This window comes from Mobula hypostoma, chromosome 11, assembly GCF_963921235.1.
Source record: "Mobula hypostoma chromosome 11, sMobHyp1.1, whole genome shotgun sequence".
Classification (NCBI taxonomy): Eukaryota; Metazoa; Chordata; class Chondrichthyes; order Myliobatiformes; family Myliobatidae; genus Mobula; species Mobula hypostoma.
Window position 1 is genome coordinate 3,221,452 of NC_086107.1, and position 17,245 is coordinate 3,238,696.

Sequence of the window (17,245 nt, forward strand, 5' to 3'; positions counted from 1 at the left end):
AAGGTGGGCACTTTCAAGTTCCTGGGTGTCAACATCTCTGAAAATCTGTCCTGGCCCCAACATGTTGATGCAGACACAAAGAAGGTATGATTGTGTCCTATATTTCATTAGGAGTTTGTGGAGATTTGGTATGTCACCAAAGATTCCAGCAAACTCCTACAGATGTACCATGCAGAGTATTCTGACTGGTTGAGTCACCGTCTGCTGTGGAGAGGCCACTGCACAGGATCGGCAAAAGCTGCAGAAAGTTGTAAACTCAGTCAGCTCCATCACGGGCACCAACCTCCCCAGCAACAAAGATATCTTCCAGAGCTGAAGCCCCAAGAAAGTGACATCCATCATTAAGGACCTTTGGCATTCAGGACGTGCCCTCTTCTCATTGTTACCATCAGGGAGAAGGTACAGGAGCCTGAAGGCCCACACTCAACATTTTAGGAACAGCCTCGGCCCCACCACCATCAGATTTCTGAACAGTCAATGAAACCATGAACACTACCTCAATATTTCAGAATCAGGTTTATTATCACTGACATACGCTGCTTTCTTTGGTCTATTTTTCTCTTTTTTGCACTATTTATGTATTTTTAAGATATTGTAATCTGTAGTTTTTTCTGTATTACACTGTACTGCTGCTGCAAAATAACAAGTTTCCTGATAAATAGTATGTCAGTGATAATGAAACCTGATTCTGATTCTGCTTGAGGTAGGCACATTAACAGTGTTTAAAAGACAGGTTCACGCATAGGGAGATACAGGTCAAATGCAGGCAAATGGGACCAGCTCAGGGAGACATCTCGGCCAGCGTTAATAGGATGGGCCGAAGGTCCTAGATCCCTAATGCATAACTCTAAAACTGTTAATTGGCTGCTTTGAATCCTACATGAAACACAAACCTTCACCTCTTGCCTTTCCTGGATGTTCCACACATTGATCGAACCAGTAGATTGAGAACCCCTTGGGCTGGACCGCCATATCTAACGTGTCCTCTGTGAGCCATGCCTCCATGGTGGTCCAACCCGAAGAGTTCCCAGTCTACTGGATGGTTCGATCTGCAGATCATTCAGGAAAGGCAAGAGCTGGGGGGCTGCGTTTCATGATAAACTCTTCCTGGTGCTGAGAGTGGTGGTCTTGTTGCATTCTGGTTCCCCTGACCTAGAACATCTAATGATTAAGTTCCAACCATTCCACGCACCAAAAGAGTTTTCTTTGGTGATTGTGACGGCAGTTTACAAACTGCCAAAGGCCGATTTACGCAAGCACTAACAAGAGAAAATCTGGAGATGCTGGAAATCCAAGCATCACACACAGAATACTGGAGGAACTCAGCAGGCCAGGCAGCATCTAGGAAAAGAGTACAGTCGACATTTTGTGCTGAGACACTTCAGCAAGCACTTGAGGTATTGAGTGCCATGACTGGCAAGTAATCAATAGCCTACCCTGACGACTTTCAAATCCTTGTCAGGGACTTCAATGCGGCTTGCTTGAAGAAATCTCTGCCTATTTATTATCAACATATCACCTGCAGCACAAGGGGTCACAGCATACTCAACCACTGTTACACTATGATTAGGAAGGCCTGCTGTCCCTGCCCAGACCACATTTTAGGAAATCTGAACACTTGGCAGTCCTTCACCTACCTGCATACAGGCAGAGGCTAAAGAGTAAAGCTCCAGAGACAGGAACAACCAAGGATGGTCGTGGAAGGCAGAGGAATGGCTACGGAATGCTTTGAGTCAGTAGACTGGGCTGTGTTCAAGAACTCATCTGTAAATCTGAATGAATACACTACAGTTGTCGTGGACTTTATAAAGATGAATGTGTCCCCACAAAATCAGTCAGTGCATTCCGCAACTGTAAGCCCTGGATGAACCAGGAGATCTACAGGCTGCTAAGGGCATTCACATCTAGCAACCAAGTAAGATACAAGAGGTAACACAGACAAAATGGCAGCATCTGTGGAAAAGAGCAAATAGTCGATGTTTTGGGCCGAGAACCTTCAGCAGGACCTTCATCAAGATACAAGAGGTCCTGGCATGACCTCTGGAAAGCCATCTCAAGGGCAAAGTGGCAATTCTGGACCAAATTGAATCACTGAAGGATGGAAGGGCTGGAATGGTATCACCTCCTACAAAGTGAGACAAAGCGACAGAGGTTTCACTTCCAGATGAGCTCAATGCGTTCTATGCTTGCTTTGTCCGTCAAAACACAGAGGAACCTTCACAAACTCCCACAGCCCCCAGTGGTCATGTGATTTCCGACTCTGAGGCTGACATGAGAGTATCTTCAGGAGGGTGATCCTGTGGAATGCATCCAGTGGAGACAGGGTTCCTGGCCAAGTATTGAAGGCCTGTGCTATTTAACTGGCTGGTGTGTTCACTGATAACTTTAACCTCTCACTTAAGCATTCAGAGATACCCACCCGCTTTAAGCAGGCTTCCACGATACCAGTGCCCGAGATGAATATGGTAACCTTCTTCAATGACTGTCATCTGGTAGCATTTACATCCACAGTGATGAAGTGTTTTGAGAGGTTGGTGATGAAACATACTAACTCCTGCCTGAGAAGCGACTTGGATCCATTCTAATGTGCCTACCATCACAACAAGTCAACAGCAGATGCCATTTCATTGGCTCTCCACTCAACCCTGAGACATCTGGACAGCGAAGGTGCACGCACGAGGATTCTGATCATTGACTGCAGCTCAGCATTCAGCACTCTTATCTCCTCAAGACCTTGGCCTCAGTACCTCCTTGTGCAATTGGACTCTCTGTTTCCTCACTTGCAGACCCCAGTCTGTTTGGGTTGGCAACAACATCTCCACCACGATCCCCCTCAGCACAGGTGCACAACAAGGCTGTGTGCTTGCCCCCTGCTCTACTCGCTTTACACTTCTGACCGTGTGGCATAGCACAGCTCCAACCCCATATTTGGGTTTGCTGACGACACCACTGTCATAGGACAAATCGAAGCTGGTGATGAATGAGTGTACAGAAGGGAGATTGAAAATCTGGCTGAGTGGTGCCACAACAACAAGCTCTCACTCAGTGTCAGCAAGAGGAAAGAGCTGATTTTTGATGAAAGGAAGAGGAAGCCAGAAGTTCATGACTCAGTCCTCATTGAGGGATCAAAGGTGGAGAGGTTCAGCAACTTTAATTTCCTTGGCATTTTCATTTCAGAGGACCTGTCGTGGGCACAGCACACAAGTGCAATTATGAAGACAGCACGGCATTGCCTCTACTTCCTTAGAAGTTTGCGAAGATTCAGCATGTCCTCTATAAATGTTGAAAAACTTCTACAGAGGCACAGTGGAGAGTACTGTATACTGGCTGGTTGCATCAAGGTCTGGTTTTGGAACACCAATACTCTGGAATGGAAAAGGCTGGAGAAATTAGTGGATACAGCCCAGCCAATCACGGATAAAGCCCTCCCCACTTCTGAGCATACCTACACGGAGCGCTGTCACAGGAAAGCAGCATCCATCTTTAAGGATCCCCACCATCCAGTCCACGCTCTCTTCTCACTGCTACCATCAGGGAGGAGGTGCAGGAGCCTCAGAACCCACACCACCAGGTTCAGGAACAGTTACTACTCCTCAGCCAACAGGCTGTTGGAGCAGCATGGATAACTTCACTCACGTCAACACTGAATTGATTCCACAACCTATGGACTCGCTTATAAGTACTGCACAGCCCGTGTTCTTGATATTTGTTGCTTATTTTTTGTATTTACACAGTTTGTTGTCTTTTGCACGTTGGTGTTACCTCTGTCTTCTGTAGTTTTACATTGATTCTATTGTGATTCTTTCTATTTACTGTGAATTCCTCCATCACCGAAATGTTCCCACAACCAATGGACTCGCTGTCAAGGACTTTCACCTCATGTTCTCGGAATTTATTGTTTGTTTATTTATTTCTTTTTGTATTTGCATAGTTTGTTACTTTCTGTGCTCTGGTTAAATACCCATGTTGGGTGGTCTTTCGTTGATTCTGTTATGTTTGTTATTCTATAGATTTATTGAGTATGCCCTCAAAAAATAAATCGCAGGGTTGTATATGGTGACATATTTGTAGTTCAATAATAAAATTCACTTTGAACTTTGACTGTAAGAATAGGCATCTCAGGGTTGTACATGCGCACATATATGTACTTTAATAATAAATTTACTTTGAACTTTACAAAGAGGTTTCAGAGTCTTGATAGAGGGTGTCGGCCCGAAATGTCAACTGTTTATTTCCTTCCACAGATGCTGTGTGACCCGCTGAGCTCCTGGCGCTAGTTGTATGTGCTCGGTGCACTATCATTAACAAGGTTTTCATTATTTGACTACAAATCCCAGCAGCCACCGGGGCAGCCCTGTACATGCGCTGTCACCTGTTTATTTCCCCCTTCCCTCCCCCACCCCAATTCCTCCCCCCATGGATAGATGACGTGAGCCGCTCCCCAGCTTCTCCCCCCCTCCCTCCCAGAGGACGGCAGTGCGCAGACTCCGGACTGGCGTTCATCTCATTCCAGTTCTCATTCCTGGAATTCCTGCGAGCGCTGCGCCTTTTCCCGGCTCCCAACTCAGTTCAAACAGGCAACCCGGCAACCCCCCCTCCCAAAAAAATACCCCCTCCCCCTCAGCAACAAGTTGCAAAAACTTTAATTCCCCCAATTTTTTGTTTAAAAAAATCATGCATTTATAAGAGTTTTTTTATAAATCCTGAGGTGAGTTTGTATCTTCTTCTGTTTGAAACAATGTATCTATTTTTTGCTAACAATGTATCTGATTTTTTTTGCAACAATAGGCTGCTGCTTCAGGGTGTGCGGGGAGAGTGGGGAGAGCGGGGAGTGGGAGCTTCCCCCTTCCTCCGGCCCCCCCGGTTCCCGGCTCGGCGGCAGCCGCTGCCCAGTGCCGGCGGAGAGCGGCGGGCCGGCGGCGGCCGCCGCAAAATCCTTGGCATTTTTAACATTTTTTCCACCCCCTCTCTCTTTCTCTCTTTCCCTTTCTCGGTCGCAGCACAACTTCCGGGCTTCCGGGGGGGGGGGGAGAGATGAGAAAATTCTCCAAAATTATGGAAATGTACCGACCACAAATAAAGCAGAAGGGGAGGGGGATTATTATCCCCCCAACCTCCCGAGATTTGTTTTAATTGCATGTTACATTTCTGCGTGTTTCTCTTTTGTTAAAGGTTAAAACAATAATGAAAAGCGGGATTTCCCGAATCTTACGTGATTATTTTCCTCTCAATTTACAGAAACAAGAAAGAAGAGAAAAACACCCAAGTATTGGAGTTGGAAAGAGTGCCTGTTTTCAGCTGGGGGTGGGAGAGAGGCTCCGGTACCGGGCCCGGACCCCGCCGACTTGTTGCAGATCCCAGCGCCTTCCCTCCTCCCTCTCTGTGTCTCTGTGAGTAAGTAACTCAATCCCTGTGTCCACCTCGCACTCTCGCTCGCTCGCTCTCTCTCTTTAATGCGCACACACGTTCAGTAAATATTGGCTTAATTCTGACGTAAGGGTACAAAGCCTTCACAAAGTGCTTACACGCAGCCCTTTGCAAATCTCTGCACTGCACTTTACATCGCTCTTCATCCTTTTTTTAAAAAAATAACTTACTCAGAGTGTTGCATTGTTGTGGATAAGTTGCTGAAATAAGTGGTGTTCATAACTGCCAAGTAGGCGATATTTGTTACATGTTCTCTCCTTTTACCGGATTTTTTTTATATAACAAAATGGGATGTTAAATTAGGTGGCTAATCTATTTACTGATGCACAAGTTTGCGATCGTTGGTCCGTCCTCACGAGAATTGTACAGCTCACTGCAGGCTCCCGATGTGCGGGGATGATCACTGTGTAAGGTTTTTACCTAATTGAAATGGATTACTTTTTGGTAACGGTGTCTCTGGATTGTGGGAGTGGAGGTGATAAGAAGTGGAGTCAGTGTGGAGCCGTGATAGAAATGTGCCAGGCTTGGTTTAAGGGTCTGTCTGGGGAATTCTGGAAACGCATTTCTTCAAACCAGCTCATTTTCTGCAAGTGTTTAAATTTGTGGGATGAACTCTGAGCGATACGGCTCGCAGACTTTATGTTCTCTTTGTATTATACGAAATTCTTTATTTTGTTAACGAAACTAGAATACTGGGTAAAGTGCGTTTGAGCATATCTTGTCTTAATTAATTCACAGATATGCTTCCAAAATAATACTTAGTCGCTATTGGAAGAAAAATATAAAAATTTAGAAGATACTTTATAACATTAATAAAATTCCGGACCTGATTGCTTTATATTAATTCTTCTCCTTTTTTTTATTGTTTTGTCTCTTGCTGCTTAACGTTCTCATCTGCAAGTTGTAAGCAGACACTGGGAAATATCTGAATTTATAATGTTTTTTTTCCATTCTTGTCTGCTTTGTCTGAAGAACAAGGAAAATTAATGTCCAATTATAAGCTAATTAAATAATAGTATTAATAAATTAATTCCCCTTGTTCTTGAGCTGGGAGGGCATGAATAGAAACATTAGAGTGAAGTTCAGAGACTTGCCAACTAATATCACAGCTCCGTATTTGGTTTGAGAATTTTTTTCAATAGTCTTGTTTTTATCTAAGTGACTGAACTTGTTAATGTCACTTGTAGCACAGAATAAACATTGGTAGAAATACCTACCAGCTACTCACTGACAGTTATCCCATCCAGTAATAGAAATGTTTACACAGTGCAGTCAGAATCAGAACTATTGCTCTTTTATATGAAATATTTTCCTCAAGTACATTACTTCAAACTTCAAAGTAAAATTTATTATCAAAGTACATATTCCAACATATGCTACCCTGAGATTAATTTTCTTGCGGGTATTCACAGTAAATACTAAGATTTCAGTAATTACAATGATTCTATTGTATTTCTTTGTATTTACTGTGACTGCCCGTAAGAAGGTACGAACGTACCTGTAGATGTTATACGCTGCAGTACATTACTCAGTGCACAGGGGACGGTGAGGACGTGGGTCTGAAGAGAATTCTGGATCCTTATCCAGAACTCTGAAACTCTATCAATGATCTGTTATGATTATAAATACTAAAGCATTTACAGTAGTTTTAAATTGTGCATTTAAAAATAATCTGTCACACTCAAACTTAGTATTTTTCCCATGGTGATTTTATTTGATTTTTGTGGATGACTTTGTGAGGTGAATTTGAGTCCAGTTTTGTTACTGAGTGAGAGATCCTGGCTGAATCATTGGGAAGATTCATTTATTGTCCTCCAGAGAGATTTTAATTCCGTTCCTTAAGCCCATACTGGAAGGACAGTTGTGGTTGTGGTGACTATGACACTGTTGGGAAAACTCTGCCTCTTTGGAGAGGGGTCATTTCTTTTCTCAGGGTTGAGATGTCCAATACCGGAGGGAACGCAGTAAAGGTGAGAGGAGATGTGAGAGTGAAGTTTATTTTTCGCTGGGAGAGTGTTCGGTGCCGGGGGTGTGTTGCTGGGGTGGTGGTAGAGGCAGGTACACTAGAGACTTTTAAGAGACATTTACATACATGAATGAGAGGAAAATGGAGGGAAATAGACATTGTACAGGCAGACGAGATTAGTTTAGTTGGCCATTTGATTACAAATTTATTTGGTTTTGCACCATGTTTGTAGGCCAAAGGGCCTGTTCCTGTGTTAGAAACATAGAAAACCTACAGCACAATTTCAGGCCCTTCGGCCCACAATGCTGTGCTGAACATGTCCTTACTTTAGAAATTACCTAGGGTTACCCATAGCCCTCTATTTTTCTGAGCTCCATGTACCTGTCCAGGAGTCTCCTAAAGGATCCTATCGTATCCGCCACTGTCACTGGCAGCCCATTCCACGCATTCACCACTCTCTGCGTAAAAAAAAACTTACCCCTGACATCTCCTCTGTACCTACTTCCAAGCACCTTAAAAAAAAGAACTGTGCCCTCTTGTGTTAGCCATTTCAGCCCTGGGAAAAAGCCTGACTATTCACACGATCTATGCCTCCCATCATCTTGTACACCTCTATCAGGTCACCTCTCAACCTCTGCCATCCAAGGAGAAAAGGCTGAGTTCACTCAACCTATTCTCATAAGGCCTGCTCCCCAATCCAGATGACGTCCTTGTAAATCTCCTCTGCACCCTTTCTGTGGTTTCCACATCCTTCCTGTAGTGAGGTGACCAGAACTGAGCACAATACTCCAAGTGGGGTCTGACCAGGGTCCTATATAGCTGTAACATTAACTCTTAAACTCAATCCCACGATTGATGAAGGCTGATGCACTGTATGCCTTCTTAACCACAGAGTCAACCTGCGCAGCAGCTTTGAGTGTCCTATGGACTTGGACCCAAGATCCCTCTGATCCTCCACACTGCCAAGTGTCTTACCATTAATACTATATTCTGCCATCTTATTTGACCTATCAAAATGAACCACCTCACACTTTTCTGGGTTGAACTCCATCTGCCACTTCTCAGCCCAGTTTTGCATCCTATCGATGTCCCGCTGTAACCTCTGACAGCTCTCCACTCTATCCATAACACCTCCAATCTTTGTATCATCGGCAAATTTACTAATCCAGGTCATTTATAAAGGTCACAAAGAGTAAGGGTCCCAGAATAGATCCCTGAGGCACACCACTGGTCACCGACCTCCATGCAGAATATGACCCGTTTACAACCACTCTTTGCCTTCTGTGGGCAAGCCAGTTCTGGATCCACAAATTTCCCCTTGGATTCCATGCCTCCTTACTTTCTCAATAAGCGTTGCATGGGGTACCATTTCAAATGCCTTGCTGAAATCCATATACACTACATCTACTGCTCTTCCTTCATCAACGTGTTTAGTCACATCCTCAAAAAAATTCAATCAGGCTCATAAGGCACGAGCTGCCTTTGACAAAGCCATGCTGACTATTCCTAATCATATTATGCTTCTCCAAACATTCATAAATCCTGCCTCTCAGGATCTTCTCCATTAACTTACCAACCACTGAAGTAAGACTCACTGGTCTATAATTTCCTGGGCTATCTCTACTCACTTTCTTGAATAAGGGAACAACATCCTCAACCCTCCAGTCCTCCGGAACCTCTCCCATCCCCATTATGATGCAAAGATCATTGCCAGAGGCTCAGCAATCTCCTCCGTTGCCTCCCACAGTAGCCTGTGTTGTCCCATTCTATGCTCTGAGGGAATCTGCTGCCTTCCACTGATGCCTCCTTTCTGACTGGAGCCACAGAACAAAACAGTTGACTCACTTCTCAAGGCCAGTGGGGGAATCAAAATCATATTTGTTATCACTCTTCTATGATGTACAGTGCAAAATTTTCTATAAATGGCAAAATAAGAATCAAGATTGTTTAATGTCATTTCCAGAACACGTGTAAAGGAGAACAAAATATTTGTTAACTCAGATCCGATGCAGCACAAAAAAGCCCACAATAAGATAAATAATGGGTACATAAGATAGTTTATATACACATTGATTGTACGTCCATAAAGTGATGCTAGGCACTGGAGTGTCTGTACTTGAGGTGACTGACAGGAAATGATAAAGTAGTGGTAGTTGGGGGTGTGGAGGGGTTTGTGGGTGGAGGTGTTGATCAGCCTTACTGCTTGGAGAAAGTAATTGTTTTGAGTCTGGTAGTCTTGGTGTGGATGCTACATAGCCTCCTCCCCGATGGGAGAGAGCAGGGTGGGTGGGATCCTTCATGATGTCACTGGCCCTTTTCTGACAGCTTTCTGTATATACGTCCTTGATGGCGGGTAGGCTGGTGCCGTGGGGATAAAAGGAGGTAGTGTTGATGGTCCATTTAGAAATCTGATGGCGGGGGGGGAGGAAGCTGTTCCTGGTTAGATAAACGTGTGTCTTCAGGTCCCTGTACCACCTCCCCAATGGCAGTAACAAGTAGATGGCATGTCCTGGGTGGTGGGGATCCTTCATGATGGATGCTGCCTTCCTGGGACACGACCTCTTGAAGGTCCCATCGATGGTGAGGAGGTTACTGGCCACGATGGAGCTGGCTGAGACAACAGACCTCCGATCTTGTGCAGTGGCTTCTCCATAGTGAACATTGATGCAACCGGTCAGAATTCTCTCCATGCTACACCTGTAGAAACTTGCTAGAATGTCTCCAGATAGTCAATGCTTGGATTAGTTTATTGTCTTATAACAATGAACTCTTTACAATTTGAGTTTGGATTCTGTTTGGTGTTATCATTCAATAATAATCTGCACCGGCCCTTTGAAAGAGTTCCTGATGTCCCCACTTTTGTGGAATATCCTGCAAAATCTTTTCTTCATGGGTCCACTTCCTCTTTTGGATATTACCTACCAGCCTGCCCGCTGTAGTGGTAATCATGGCCACAAACAGCTGTGGAGGCCAAGTCGTTGGCTATATTTAAAGTGGTGTTTGATAGGTTCTTAATTAGTCAGGGTGTCAAAGGTTATGGGGAGAATGGAGTTAAGAGGGATGATAAATTAGCTATGCTGGGACGGCAGAGCAGACTCTGGGCTGAATAGCCTAATTTTGCTCCTATGTCTGGACATTCTATTGGCACAAACTGTAGTGGAGGGGGTTTAAAAGTTTGGGGAGAAGACCATGAATTGATGAGTCTGGGCCATGACACAACAGACCAGTGAATTCATCTTGTCAGCAATCTGTGGTCGGTGCTTTGTGCTCATGCACGCATGCTGTGTCTAGTGCTGGCTGTCCTTCGACAGCTGGCTTTAATATGTGTGAAGGATCATTCAATAACACTGGGCCACTGTTGTCCTCTCCCAGACCTGCGGCTCTGCCATCTTCTGGCTCTGGTGGGCCGACTTTAAGCCTTTGTTGCACTTGAATATGCCTCTGATTTGAATTTGCCCCCTATTTGTTGGCAGCACAGTTGTGTACTGGTTAACGTGTCATTTCACAGCCCCAGTGACTCGGGTTCAATTCCCACCACTGACTAAGATACTAGTACGCTCTCCTCCTGATTGCGTGGTTTTCCACCAGGTGCTCTCGTTTCCTCCCACAATCCAATGACGTACGGGTTGATTGATCTCATGTGTAAATAGGTGGCGTGGGCTCATTGGGCCAGAAGGACCCGTTACTGTGTTGTACCTCTTTAAAAAAAAAGTTCTGCGGCTTGTCGATATGGCTGTGAACTGCTAAAAGTCAATTCTCACTAAAATTGGTTTGCTTTGTAAAATCAGAATCCGCTTTATTATTTGTTTTGTGATAGTAGTACAGTGCAATACATAAAATATACTATAAATTAAAATGAGTGTCCCACACCACTAGCTTCAGGAGCGGTTATTACCACTTGACCATTAGGCTCCTGAACCAGTATAGAGAACTTCACTCATCACACCAATGAACTGATTCCACAGCCAAGGGACTCAGACTACTCCCTTTCAGTGACTCTACAACTCGTTCTCAGTATTATTTATCATGTTAATTATTTGTTTCTATTTGTGCAGTTAGTCGTCTTGCACATCGGTTGCTTGTGTAGTTTTTCCATTGATTTTTATTGTATTCTTCTGCGTTCTACTGTGAATGCCCAGAAGAAAATGAATTTCAGGTAGAATATGCTGATATATATGTACTTTAATAATGAATTTACCTTGAACTTTGGTAGTAAATAAAATTAGTACAGTCAATGATTCAGGACAGCTTCTTCCCCCTTATGTCAGATTTCTGAATGGACAATGAGCCCATGAACACTAGCTCACTGTATATTTTCCTTATGGCTCTTTCTGCACTACTTGTTTAATTTGTATTGCATTGTACTGCTGCCGCAAAAAGCCAAGTTTCACCACGTACGCCGCTGATACGAAACCTGTTTCTGATTTGGCAACGAGGGTAACATAGTGAGATAGTGTTCACGATGGGTTGATTGTGTGTTCAGAAATCTGATGGCAGAGATTTCAATACACAAGCTTGTGGGTTGAATGAAGCACAAAATGGCATGATTGGAGCTTGGGGGTGGGGATTGGTCTTTCAAAAGAAAACTTTTTTTGACAAGCTGAGTTGTAATTAGAGTATCCAGAATGAGATCCCTGGGCGTATCAGGTTCCTATTGACGGCTAGCTGCCTTATAAATGGCAGAGTGTCTGTTCTGTGACTGAACAATGCTCCAATCTGTTTATCCCCTGCAATGCCTTTAGTTTATTCAATCCTGGAGCACTTTGAGAATAAAAAGTTCAACAGAAAGAAACCATCTTGTTGTAAAGAACGACTTAAGCAGAGTTTGTTAAAAATTCAGTATCTTACAAACAATTGTACTAATAGGAGTGGTTTCTATATATTTTTTGCAGTCAGCTTTGTAGCAACTATTTCATTCTCCTCTCTCCGACAACCAGAATCAGGTTTAATAGTCATACTTTATTGACTATTAATATTATTTATTTAGAAATGCAGCACGTAACACTCTGAGCCGCTGTCATGTGACAGCCCACCTATTTAACCCCGGCCTAATCATGGGACAATGTACAATGACCAATTAACCTACTAACAGGTACGCCTTTGAACTGTGGGGGTGGGGGGGAATGTGGCGCACCTGGAGGAAGCCCGTGCGCGTGGGGGAAGGGACATTCAAGCTTGCGGCACTAGCATACGTCATGAAATCTGTTTTGCGAAACGTATAGAAATAAAAAACTGTAAATTACAGAAAGAAATATTCCATTGTATACAAGTAGTGCAAAAATAGAACAAAAAGTTGAAGTGTGTACATGGGTTCAGTGTCCATTCAGAAATCTGATGGCAGAGGGGAGGAAGCTGTTCTTGAGTCACTGAGTGTGTGTTTCAGGCTCCTGTACCTCCACTCTGGTTGCAATGAGAAGAGGGCACGGCTTGGGTGATGGATGCCCCCCCCCCAGCCCGCCTTCTGCACTTACACACTCGTGTACTGAACAACGTCAATAAGTAATCTTGGCACCGAAGTATTAACCAAAGACAAGAAATTGAGAAGATCTTAAAAGGACAAAGGTTTAAGAATAAAAATGACTTTTCCTGTTTGAAGAAGTGTGTGTGTGTGTGTGTGGTCTGTGAAATCAGGATTTTATGCTGGGTTTTTCTAATTGAAAGGTATCTTTCTCTTGTTTGGATGGATTTGCAACAGGCTTTTTTTAAAAAAAAAAGTATGCTGTTTCTTAGCATCCCCTGGTTTCTTGTGCTTCATCATCATTATCACAGCAAACAGATTTGTTTCTTAACCTCTGGCCTGGCAAGATGTTAAGAATTAAGGCAGCTTGTTTGGTGGAGGCTGGAGAGATTGTGCTGGTGGTGTGGAAAGTGAATTGTGGTTGGGTTTGTAGCAGAGTGTAAAGAGCAGGACTCTTGCTTTTATTACAATTTGAGGGAATATTGTGAAATCTTCACTCAGTGAATGATCAGTTAATGGACATTCATTGTTGCGTCTTCCAGGGATCTGATAACCCAGAGAATTTGAGGCTAAATGATAGGTTATCAAATCCTCTTTTTTATTGGCATTTGGAAAAATGTGTATTTATTTCAGATTTAATATCACTGGCATATGCTGTGAAATTTTGTTGTTTTGTGACAGCAGTACAGAGCAATACGTAAGAAACTAAATTACAGTAAGAAATATATGTAGGAATTAAATAATTAGTGCAGAAAGAGGGCAAAAAAATATTGAGGTAGTGTTCACAGACTGTTGGGAAATCTGACGACAGAGGGGAAGAAGCTGTTCCTGAAACATTGAGTGTGTGTCTTCAGGCTCCTGTACCCTCTCCTTGATGGTAGCAATGAGAAGAGGGCCTGTCCTGGGTGATGGGGTCCTCAATGATAGAAGCCACCATTTTGCACCATTTACAGTTGTGTATTGAAGAACGACGTGAGGCAATTTTAGCACCAAAGTGAGTTAGCAAAGATAAGGAATTAAAAAGTTCTTGCAAGACTATAAATATTTAAGAATAAAAATGACTGTTCCCATTTGAAGAAGTTCCTGATGCGTGGTCTGGGAAATCAGAATTTTATGCTGTTTTCCTAATTGAAAGCTATCTCTCTTGTTTGGATGGATTTGCAACAGATCTTGTTTTTCTTTTAAAAAAAAAGTGCAATTTGTTCGCATCCTCCTGTTTTCGCGTGCTTCATCATCATTACCACAGCAAACCAAGTGCAGAGTATTAGAGTTAAGGTTTTTTTTTACACAGTGGTGGGTGTGTAGAACTGCCTGCCAGGGGTGGTAGTAGAGGCAGATGCATTAGGGACATATTAAAAAAAAACACCTCTTAAATAGCTCTCTATTTTTCTACCATCCATTCTCCTATGTAGGAGGGAAGGGTTTTGATCTTGGAGTGGTTTAAAAAGTTGGCACAATGTCATGCTGTACAGTCCTATACTCTGTTCTGGGTAGGTGCATGGATGACAGACATGGAGGGCTATGGGGGAGTGAAGGGTCATGCAGTACATTAAAAGGTCAGCACAACTTTTTGAACTGAAGGGCCTGTATTGTGCTGTAATGTTCTATGTTCTAGACTGGAGTGCCACTTATGATCACAGGGAAAATGTTCAAACTCCTTACAGTATAAGACCGTAAGACACAGGGGCAGAATTAGGCCGTTCAGCCCATTGAGTCTGTTGTGCCATTTCATCATGGTTGATCCCACTCACCCCCACACATCTGCCTTCTCGCCATATCCTTTGATGCCCTGACCAATGAGGGAACTCTTAATTTTCGCTTTAAATATACCCACGGTCTTGGCCTCCACCGCAGTCTGTGGCTGAGCATTCCACAGATTCGGAATCAGGCTTATTATCACTGGCATGTGAAATGAAATTTGTTAACTTAGCAGCAGTTCAATGCAATACATAATCTAGCAGAGAAAAAAATATAAAAATAATAAGCAAGTAAATGAATTATGTATATTGATTAGATTTTAAAAAACATACATAAAAGAAGTGAGGTAGTGTCCAAGGGTTCAATGTCCATTTAGGAATTGGATGGCAGAGGGGAAGAAGCTGTTCCTGAATCGCTGAGTGTGTGCCTTCAGGCTTCTGTACCTCCTACCGGATGGTAACAGTGAGAAAAGGGCATGTCCTGGGTGCTGGAGGTCCTTAATAATGGACGCTGCCTTTCTGAGACACCACTCCTTGAAAATGTCCTGGGTGCTTTGTAGGTTAGTACCCAAGATGGAACTGACTAGATTTACAATCTTCTGCAGCTTTCGGTCCTGTGCAGTAGCCCCTCCATACCAGACGGTGATGCAGCCTGTCAGAATGCTCTCTATGGTACAACTATAGAAGTTTTTAAGTGTATTTGTTGGCATGCCAAATCTCTTCAAACTCCTAATAAAGTATAGCCACTGTCTTGTCTTCTTTATAACTACATCAATATGTTGGGACCAGGTTAGATCCTCAGAGATCTTGACAGTGAGGAACTTGAACCTGCTCACTCTCTCCATTTCTGATCCCTCTACGAGGATTGGTATGTGTTCCTTCATCTTACCCTTCCTGAAGTCCACAATCAGTGTTTCGTCTTATTGACGTTGAGTGTCAGGTTGTTGCTGTGGCACCACTCCACTAGTTGGCATATCTCACTCCTGTACGCCCTCTCGTCACCATCTGAGATTCTACCAACAATGGTTGTATCATCAGCAAATTTATAGATGGTATTTGAGCTATGCCTAGCCACACAGTCATGTATATAGGGAGTAGAGCAGTGGGCTAAGCACACACCCCAGAGGAGCGCCAGTGTTGATCATCAGGGAGGAGGATATGCTATCACCAATCCACATGGATTGTCTTCCGGTTAGGAAGTTGAGGATCCAATTGCAGAGAGAGGTACAGAGGCCCAGGTTCTGCAACTTCTCAGTCAGGATTGTGGGAATGATGGTATTAAGTGCTGAGCTATAGTCGGTGAACAGCATCCTGGCATGAGTTTGTTGTCCAGGTGGTCGAAAGCCATGTAGAGAGCTATTGAGATTGCATCTGCTGTTGACCTGTTGTGATGATAGGCAAATTGCAATGGGTCCAGGTCCTTGCTGAGGCAGGAGTTCAGTCTAGTCATGACCAACCTCTCAAAGCATTTCATCACTGTTGATATGAGTGCTACCAGGTGATAGTTATTAAGGCAGCCCACATTACTCTTCTTAGGCACTGGTGTAATTGTTGCCTTTTGAAGCAAGTGGGGACTTCTGCCCAGTGCAGTGAAAGGTTGAAAATGCTCTACTACTCTCTGACTAAAAAAAATTCCTCCTTATCTCTTTTCTAAAGGGTTGCTCACAATTTTGAGGCTGTGTCCTCCAATTCTGGATGCCCCCACCGTAGGGTGGATGTAGAGAGGAGGTTTCCTATCTAGTCCTTTCAGCATTTGGTAGGTTTCAATGAGATCCCCCTGCATTCTTCTACATTCCAGTGAGCACAGGCCCAAAGCTGCCAAACACTCCTCATATGTTAACCTCTTCATTCATGGAATCATCCTCGTGAACCTCCTCTGGAATCTCTCCAATGACAACATATCCTTTCTGAAATGAGGGGCTCAAAACTGTTGACAATACTCCAAGTGCGGCTTAACTAGTGTCTTATAAAGCCTCAGCATTATCTCCTAGTCTTTGTATTCTTTTCCCCTTGAAATAAATGCCAACATTGCATTTGCCTTCTTTACTGCAGACTCAACCTGTAAATTAATCTTCTGGGGGCACGAAGACTCTTAAGTCCCTTTGCACCTCTGATCTTTGAATTTTCTCCCCATTTAGATAATCTGCACTTTTGTTCCTTTTACCAACATGCATTATCATACATTTCCCAACACTGTATTCCATCTGCCACTTTTTTCCCCGTTCTTCCAATTTGTCTAAATCCTGCTGCATTCGCATTGCTTCCTCAGCACTCCACCTATCTTTGTATCATCCGCAAACTTTGCCACAAAACCATCAATTCCATTATCTAAATCATTGACAAACAATGTGAAAAGTAGAGGTCCCAATACTGACCCCTGAGGAACACCCCTAGTCACTGGCAGCCACCCAGAAAAGGCCCCTTTTATTCCCACTGGCTGCCTCCTGCCTGTCAGCCATTCCTCTATCCATGCCAGTATCTTTCCTGTAACACCATAGGATTTTAACTTGTTAAGCAGCTGAAAATCCAAGTAAACGGTCTCTCCTTTGTCCACCCTGCTTGTTACTTCCTCAAAGAACTCAAAACAGATTTATCAGGCAAAATTTCCCTTTACAGAGACGACGCTGACTTGCCAAGAATGGAACCCCAGTCACCAGTGCTGTAAAGCATTGCCCAGTGGCTGAGCTACTGTGCTGT

General features: G+C 43.6%; 1 protein-coding gene across 4 annotated transcripts in view; it reads left to right on the top strand.

The window, feature by feature from the left end:
* The first annotated feature begins 4,580 nt into the window (after nt 1-4,580).
* The window catches only part of LOC134353556 (transcriptional enhancer factor TEF-1), a 326,595-nt gene continuing 313,930 nt past the window's right edge, over nt 4,581-17,245 (top strand). For all 4 annotated transcript variants that reach the window (XM_063061583.1, XM_063061584.1, XM_063061585.1 and 1 more), the window contains exons 1-2: nt 4,581-4,708; nt 5,239-5,394. The gene's annotated coding sequence lies outside the window, so the exon portion shown is untranslated. The remainder of the gene's footprint in view (nt 4,709-5,238; nt 5,395-17,245) is intronic.